Source organism: Triticum aestivum, chromosome 4A (genome assembly GCF_018294505.1).
Source record: "Triticum aestivum cultivar Chinese Spring chromosome 4A, IWGSC CS RefSeq v2.1, whole genome shotgun sequence".
NCBI lineage: Eukaryota > Viridiplantae > Streptophyta > Magnoliopsida > Poales > Poaceae > Triticum > Triticum aestivum.
The window spans coordinates 686,145,370-686,154,678 of NC_057803.1; the positions used below are offsets into that span (position 1 = coordinate 686,145,370).

Consider the following 9,309-nt stretch of genomic DNA (forward strand, 5'->3'; position numbering starts at 1 on the left):
TGGAGGCAGACCTGTGGCAGTTTCTTACAAAGCAGGAACTCAAAAGTGATATTCTATTTCCTTACCATTTTGAGTGAGTGTTTCTGTCTTGAGCACATTCTCTTTTGTTTACTCCATGCATGGTATGTGGCCGGCTAATCGATGAGTTATGCATGACGTACTGTGCATGTATCGTGTCCGCAGGTTCCACTGGATTCTGCTAGTAATTAAAGTTAACACCTCAGAATGTCTCGTCCACGATTCTGTGAATATGGATCCAAAGCTTTGGGGCGGCATGAGAAGAATGCTGCAGAAGTAATTATTTTCATTCATTTGCGCTCTATATCGATCGGCCTATTTCGTTCATTTCCTAATATCAAGTAACTAATTAATAACTCTCTTGTTCATTTAATTTTCTTTGCCTCGTAGGGTTTGGAGACGGTTCGTAGATACAAAGGTCGGTGAATTCAAAAAAGAGCTAGAATTCAAAATGTTAAAGGCTAAGAATGCTGGGGATATTCAGCCACCGGAGACCAATCTATGTGGATACTATGTCTGTGAGATGATCCGGAGATACACCTCTGAGCGGGTTCCGAGTGATACCAATACTCAGAGGAATAACCTCCGGTGGATGCTTAGTCCAGAAGCTCGCTTCCGACCACTTCAAGAGGAACTAGCTGGATGGTTCAGCAGGGAAGTCCTCCATCCTAAAGGAGAACACTATTACGAGGACGTAGAACTTTATATGCATTAAATCATGTATGGAAACTTGTTCAAAATTGTATATGGTCATCCGATGATATTGAATATATATTGTATATTCCTCTTGAATTCTTTTTGGTTCTAATTTCAAATTTATTTGAAATTGTACATTCATATGCATGTATGTAGTACCGTAGAATATATGAAACTCCTTCAAAATTAAAATAAAGCACAAAAGAAATAAAACAATACAAATTAAACAGAAAACAGGTTTAAGGGGGGGGGCTAAAACCCTAAACCTGCGGCGGTCTTTAGTCGCGGTTGGCCAAAAGAACCGACTAAAGGTCCTCCGCCCCGACGGCCACCTGGCGCCCACGTGGACGGGCCTTTAGTCGCGGTTCTTAAGCAACTGCGACTAAAGGGGGGGCCTTTAGTCGCGCCCGTTCGGTCGCGGTTGCGCAACCGCGACTAATGGCAGTTGCGAACCGCGACCAAAGGCCCTTTTTCCACCAGTGATTTTTATATATTTTTTCTTTTTAGATGGAGGTGAGGACCTCTAGTATTTTTCAAATGGTGGGTTATACAAAGTGGCATTTGCTGGTAGGTTGTGGTTGTATTTTTTTTATTCTTTTAGATGAAGATGAGGATTTTTTTTTTCTTCTGAGATGCCTTTTTAGACAGAGGCGAGGGCTCTATTTTTTTTTTTAAACATACGCACAGCTTCCTCTTAAGCGGCGCCACAGGATGACGCCTCAAACACTAGTTTCTGATTTATTTGAGAGCTTCAAGGAGAAACTAGGGAAAATGTGGATCCCATTTTCCTGCGTAAGCGTAACCCACGGAAAACACACTAGAGCTATATGTCGCTCAACAGATGGAAGCAAGTCTCACCTGAAGGATTCCCAACAAGCTACAGTTTAGGACCAGCCCATATTCGTGTATTCCTCGCCTGCTCGCCGCTGGTTCGCAGTTCGCTTCGGTTTCCTCTATTTTTGTTTCTTTTCATTTTTCTTCTTGTTTTTCGTTTCTTCATTTGATTTTTCTTTGTTTTTCACCGGGTTTTTTTATTTCTTTCTTGATTTTACTTGCTTTTTTTCTTTTCTTTCTTTGTTCTCCGTTTTCATCGGGTTTTTGTTTCTTTCCCGGCTTTTCAATGGCTTTTTCTTTTGTTTATTATTTTCTTCATTTCCTCTTTATTTCTTGGTTTTCATCATCTTTTCTCGGTTCAATGTTTTCATTCTTTTGCACAGATTTTCATTGGTTTTCTTCATTTTTGTTTCTTTTGTCGATTTTAATTTATTTTTCTGTTTCTTTCCTTATAGAACAGGAATACATTTGCATACACCTTTAATTTTTTTTGCAGTTACGTGAAATATTTTATGTATACATATGGAAAAAAATCTGTATAGGAAATTACACGATCGCCAGTTTTATGAATAGATACTTTGATGTTAGTCATTTATATACATACTCAACATTTTTCCGTATACATCAGGAATATATTTTTATATACAAGTTTAGCATTTTCTAAATACATGATCAACATTTCCTGAAAAATTATATTTTTACATGTCTACTTTTTCCCATACACTTTTGTAAATTTTTTGTATACATCAGAACCAGTTTTATATACACATTTAATATTTTCTCATGAATAATTTTTTGAAAAACACATATGTTATGATGTCTACTTTTTTCCATACACACTGCACATTTTTTGTATACACCAGGAATATTTTTTATATACACGTTTTAACATTCTTCAAATAAATGATTATTTTTTCAGAAAATGTATTTTTAATTTCTCATTTGTCATAAACATTGTATATTTTTTTGTATTCTTCGGGAACATTTTTTATATACACGTTTAACATTTTTCAAATACATGATTAATTTTTTTTCATATACATGTTTTGTATTCTCATTTTTTCCATATACACTATACATTTCTTTTGTACACTAGAAACATTTTTCTATACACGTTTAACATTTTTCTAATGTGTGATTAATATTTTTTAAAATTTTATATATAAAGTTATTTTCATAATAGATATATTAAGAATATTTTGAAATACAAGCAAAATTAAATAAGTAAAGCAAAAATTAAATGCGAAAATGTAAAAATCCTGAAATAAAAAAGGAGTTGAAGGCATGTTCGCGTTGATCCGACCTAATCGGGCGACTGCCTGAAGCGAGACATCCTACTGTCTGGAGTTTCCTATTTGACACACATTGTGTTAAAGTGTCGACATATCTCATACCCATTACATGTAGTTGGGCCGGTCCTTTCTCTGGTTTTCTTCTTTCTAGCAAGCAGTTCTTTTGTTTTCCGTTTTGTTTCTTCTTCCATCCCTATTCCTTCTCCTCCTTTCGATTCTTTGTCCCTATTCATGCTCCACCTTCTATTTCTTCTCTCCCGGGTAACAGGTGGATGGCTCTTCTTCATCCGTAATCTAGGGTTTTGATCTTTCTCTTCTCGCCCCTATTTCGTGTTATGATGTTCGCTAGGCCCCTCCTTCGGTGTCGCATATCCCCAGAGATGCGAGGGTTTGTAAGTGTAACTTTTGCCACCCCTTGTTGGTTTTGGAGTATTGACGATGAACCTGATTAAGGGACTAATGTGTTTGTGAGTTTACATAGGATAATGCATATAGAAGTCCCTGGAGATCTAGTTTAACTGTCTAAGTCGATCCCTAAATATGTCTGAAGACTTTGAGGAAAATGATGGTACGTCAATACTTTCGTGTGAAGACAATGGGATGTGAAGACTTTGTCTTTTGGTAGTTTCATTTTCTTGTTTCTTGAGTCATAGGAACCACCACTTTGTTAAGTGGGGTCGAGGCAATACGAAGTCAGAAACTGACATGGTTGATAACCTAAAATCCTATGTCCTATAGTGAAGACTTTGAGAGAAAATCTCTTCCACAGTTGGTTGAGTCAACCTTGCCTGTAGCCCAAGTAAGGTTGCCACGTGTATTTGAAATCTGATCGTTGGTACACGTGTCGGTTGGGCATTGACCCAGGGTCATTTAGGTCATGTCATGTCGGGTTTCCCCATGCTATAAATAGCGCCCCCTCCACCTTAAATTGGTGGTTGCTCCGAGTTATTACACGGCTTCTGTAATTTTAGAGCAACCCACCTCTGAAGCTTTTGAGAGAGATTTACCGCGAGGAAAAACCCACTCACCCACAACCTAAAGTGATTGACCATCACTAATGATATTCTATTCTGAGTAAACAGAAGACTTGTTGCACTTAAAGGTTGTGATCTTCCAGACGGTTAGGCGTCATGTTCTGAGCATCCAAGAGTCATTGTGGAGTGCCAGTGAATGAGTTTGTGAAGGTTTCGTGAGTCTGCCTTGAAGACTTACCTGAGTGACCGCGCGAGGTCTAAGTGATCTTAGCTCAGGGAGAATAAGGTGAAGACCTAATCTTCTGATTTAAATCTTAGGCTCTCCAACCAGACGTACAGTTGTCACAGGAACTACAACTAGTCAAACAAATCAGTTTTCTTCACCGAGCAACTGGTACTATCTCTTCACTACTTTACTTTCCGTACTTGTATTTCGAATCCCTTGCTTGCTCATCTCTGTGTGAAGACATTTCTTGAACACATTCCTCATGATACACTTTTCTGTCTTCCAGTTTGTAGTTCTCAAGGTTCTTTGCTTGTATGTTGGCCTTTTTTATATTTATTGCTACTTAGTTTGCCTGCTATCTCTAGTGCTAATGTCTTTAGCTTCTCATTGATTGCATGCTTAGAGTATCTTTACTTCTATTTTTGCTTCCGTGTCTTCGAATACAGTGCTTATTTTGAAGACTTCCATAAAAATATCCCATTCACGCCCCCTCCGGTCGATAACTAGCACTTTGAGGGTTTTAAACGGAGTGGTGATTCTTTTCTCCCTAGCGATCCCTTGTTTCCTCTCTTAAGGGAAATGACAGATTATTTGTCCATGTTTAATTGCAGATCACATGGGGCATGTTAATAGCGACTGATATTGCTATTGGTTTGTCAGATCTGTTGGTGCCACTCTAGTGTGATGCTTATTCTCTTCATTTTTGGGATCCGACTCAATGCTATATATCCGTCCTATGATGTTTTTCATCATATGTGCATGTCCGATTCAGATCTAACAAATGAGATGTTGATTTTGAATCCTACAGGGTGAGGTAAAATGCTGCAACACTCTTTCATTATCTTCAACTCATATTTTAGGTTTGTAAATTGTTTATACGGTGGGTGTTTGGTATTTAATCAATTCTATTTTTCTTTTGGGAAAAATAATATGATTTGTAATACAGTGTTAGCCGCAAATTAATCATTTGTGTTCTTATTGAACTGTGTCATAGTGACAGCTAGTACCTAGCTGAAGTTACTTGTCTCATTTTCAGCATTACATATTATGGATGTGTGCACTCATATTACTTCTCAATGAAACCTATTAGGGTGTTGAATCACCCTCATGGATGTTTTGCTCCGATGTGAATCCATAAATCTCAAAATCAAATTGACCTAAATCATATTTCAATTTTTTTGAATGTTTAGCGTTCAAAGAATGCTAGTTCTTGTTTGCAAACTGCACACAAATGATATTTTATCATACTGGTACATATATTGTCATGTGCTTCAGTTTGTAGGTCTCTTGCTTGTTCAAGTATTGGAATTTAATGCTGAAACTTATAGGGCTTGTAGTTCAACTGTTTTAGGTATGGTGCTTTCATATAGTGGAATTTTTAGTTCTGGTGTTTTCATATAGTGATATTGTGGTGCTGAAACTTATAGTGCTTCTACTTCAACTATTTTAGGTGTGCTTTTCATTTCGTTTTGGGCATAAGTTAGAGTAGTAAGGGGTATAACTATTATTAAGTTGTGGTGGTTAATGTTTTGTTTGTCTTCAACTAGGTGTGTAGCTTCATCTAGGTATTTTTTTTCATGCATTGGTTCTACACTTTTGTTCAAATTTAAGTACAGGTCATTATTGATCACATTTCATTGTTGCTACTTTTTAAGTTCACATCATCTTGATAAAATGCTTCTGCCCCTCACCAAACATGAGAGTTGTGTTTTAAGATTTTTTTTAATCTATGTTCCTTTGCTTCGTGCATTAATGATCAGGTTGTATGCTACTAAAAGAAATGATCAGGCTGTATGTATCTTCATCATTGGGAAAATTTTGTGGTGGGTACACAATCTGAAAGGTTCATCATTGTGCCAGAGATTGATGGGTTGGTCAGTCCATCATTGACTGTCGTGGATGTGTGTAATATTTAGTTAACATGTCATTTTTACAGGCGCTTATACACTAATATCTTTTTGTTGCTGAGATGCTGCTGGTTTTGGAATTGGATGTGAAAAGATAATTAACATGCAAACTGCAATGGCTCTCTCTTTCTACATATTTAATTTTTATGCTATTCAGAATGTGATTTTCCCTTTTTCAGTGGGTGGTGTTGGCAAGGAGATGCTCTCTATTTCCTGTATGAAGATGATGCTGATGGATTTGGACCCATCCTGATCAAACTCAGTGAATGCAGTGCCAACACTCAATCTCCCGAGGAGACAACGCAGTTGTACCAAAGTTTCGTAGATGCTTACTTTGGCATCCTTGCCAATAATGGGCACCAACACTCTTTTGTTGAATGGGATCAAGACGCACTGTTGCACTGCGTCATGGTGTTGGACACTGCATAACAAGGGCTTCTATTCTGCACAATAGTAAATCACCAAGCCAAAAACTAGGAACCTCACCAAACATGAGAGTTGTTGCTCGCTCATGCCCCTAATCCGGCTCTATGTTCGTTTTCTCGTTGTTTTCCGGTGTACCTCACACTACAATATTGCTTCACAAATAGACATTTTCTTCTGAACAATATATTCTTAAAGTTCATGTATGTTTTTTCCGCAAGTTTAGAAATATTTACCTTTTTTCATCTGTATTGAAAATTGTTCATGCCTCACTATCTTTCAACAATAGGATAAGAATTTTTGTATAATATGAGCACTAACAGAATGAATATGGAACCTAAGTACTTTATATTATTTCCAGCAGCGCCTTAGGACCATTGTGGGATACACGATTTTAAATTTAATGAATTTCAAATCCCAGAACATTGTGTAATCCACCAAAATAATTGAATGGAATTTCAAATTTATTTTTTTATCTTATTTGAATCCAAAAACATATTCTAAACACCTTGAACATTGTTTGAATCCAAGAACTTATTTTTTGAATTTCAAGAACATTTTTTTGATTTTAGAAAAAGACCGCAATCCTAACATTTTTTGAATTCCAAAAACTTATTTTGAATATTAGAAGACAATTTGAATTGTTGAGCATATTTTGAATTCTTTGAACAATTTTTGAATTTCAAGAACGTTATGTGAATCCTAGAAACATATTTTGAATGCCTTGAACATTCTCAAGAACATTATTTTAATTTAGAAAAAACTGGGATCCTCAAAGAAATGTTTTAATTCCTTGAACGTATTTTGAATTCCGAAAACATTTTTTGAATTTTTGAACAAATTTTGGAATGTAGAGCATATTTTGAATTATTTTGAAGATTTTATTATATTGAAGAAAATTATTTGAATCCTAGCAGGGCCGGCCCTGTAGTATGCCCGGCGGGGCGACGACCCAGGGCCCAGGCCAGGGGGGCCATGATGGAGTGTGTGTGTGTGTGTGTAGCCCAAAAAAAATTAGGTAAAAAAATACAAAAGAAAAGAAATAAGATGGGCTAGGCCCATCAGATAGCTAGATAGTAATCGTCCATTGATTAGCGAGTGCGAAGCGTCAGGCGCTGTAACTCACGCCAGTTGCCAGGCATGACTGCTCATTTTCCTTCATAGGTTCGTCGACCGTGAACGGTGAACTGTCGCCCGTCAGCCTCCTCGCTCGGTGCCTTGCCGCGTCGCCCTTGCCTTGGCCGCCATTGGAGCTGCGTGCGACGCCCGACAGCCCAGCCATCCAGCATCCGGCAAGGCGGCACCGCCGCAATATCTTTACAAGTATACATCTGGCAAGTCTGAAGTCTGCAACGCGGCTGTCCCCAATCCCTAAAAGTCTGCAAGTCAGTATGTTTGAACGTTTCCATCCATGTTCCTCAGTTCTTGTCCATCTCCCAAACCACAATTTGACAATTTCAGTAGTTTATTTATTCTTTATTTAGTATGTACGTATTCAACCATACATCCATGATCCATCCTTCAAGTTTAGCATGCATGAAGTTTTAAAATTTTCTAATCTGATCTATCAATTTTTTGTCATTGTGTATACATGTCTAGGGTTCCAATAATCCGATGTATAAATTCCTAATTATTTGTATCCTCTTTTGATCTTTTCTTCATGATTTTAGGATATTAGCAAACATGAATACATGGGATGAAGTTAGGTTGAGAAAGCTAAGCAAAAATCAGACAATTGATGATGATATGGAAAGGGAGATTGCAAAGGACAAGGAGCGTTGGAGACAAGTTTTGGTAAGAATGGTTTCTGCTGTGAAGTTTCTTGCAAAACATACTTTGGTTTTTCGTGGATCGAATGAGAGGTTATATCAAGATAATAATGGTAATTTTTTGGGCACGATTGAAATGATTGCTGAATTTGATCCTGATATGCAAGAACACGCCCGACGCAATCAAAATAGTGAAATTCATCATCACTATCTTGGCCACAAAATCCAGAATGAGTTGATATAAGTTCTTGCTGATGCTGTAAGAAAGGTTATTTTAAAGATCATCAAAGATGCCAAGTATTTTTCTGTTATCTTGGATTGTACCTCGGATGAGCCATGAAGAACAAATGACTCTCATTGTGCGTTGTGTCAATATGTCAAGCAACCTTCCGAGAGTGGAGGAGTTTTTCCTAGAGTTCCTAAAGGTTGATGACACATCGGGATTGGGGCTTTTGAAGGTATTGATGGATACATTGAGTTCGTTTGATCTGAATGTTGCTAATGTGAGAGGTCAAGGTTATGATAATGGTTCCAACATGAAAGGACAATACCAAGGTGTTCAGAGTCGCTTCCTTAAAGAAAACCTCAAAGCATTGTATATGCCATGTGCATGTCATAGTTTGAATCTCACTCTTTGTGATATGACAAAATCTTGCAAACAAGCTATTACATTCTTTGGTATTATACAACGAATATACATGTTGTTTTCTGATACGTCTCCAACGTATCTATAATTTTTTTATTGTTCCATGCTATTATATTATCTGTTTTGGTTGTTTAATGGGCTTTATTATGCACTTTTATATTATTTTTGGGACTAACCTATTAACCGAAGGCCCAATGCAAATTGCTGTTTTTTTTGCCTATTTCAGTGTTTTGCAGAAAAGGAATATCAAATGGAATCCAAACGGAATGAAGCCTTCGTGAGGATCTTTTTTTTGGAACAAACGCAATCCAGGAGACTTGGAGTGGAGGTCAAGGAAGCAACGAGGCGGCCACAAGGTATGGCGGCGCCCCCCCCCCCACCCTCATGGGCCCCTCGTAGCTCCACCGACCTACTTCTTTCGCCTATATATACTCTTATACCCTGAAAACATCAAGGGGAGCCACGAAACCACTTTTCCACCACCACAACCTTCTGTACCCGTGAGTTCCCATCTGGGGACCTTT

General features: G+C 37.6%; 1 pseudogene; it reads left to right on the plus strand.

Moving 5' to 3' along the window:
- The window catches only part of LOC123084274 (uncharacterized), a 17,374-nt pseudogene extending 8,611 nt beyond the window's left edge, over window positions 1–8,763 (plus strand).
- The last annotated feature ends 546 nt before the right edge of the window (window positions 8,764–9,309 follow it).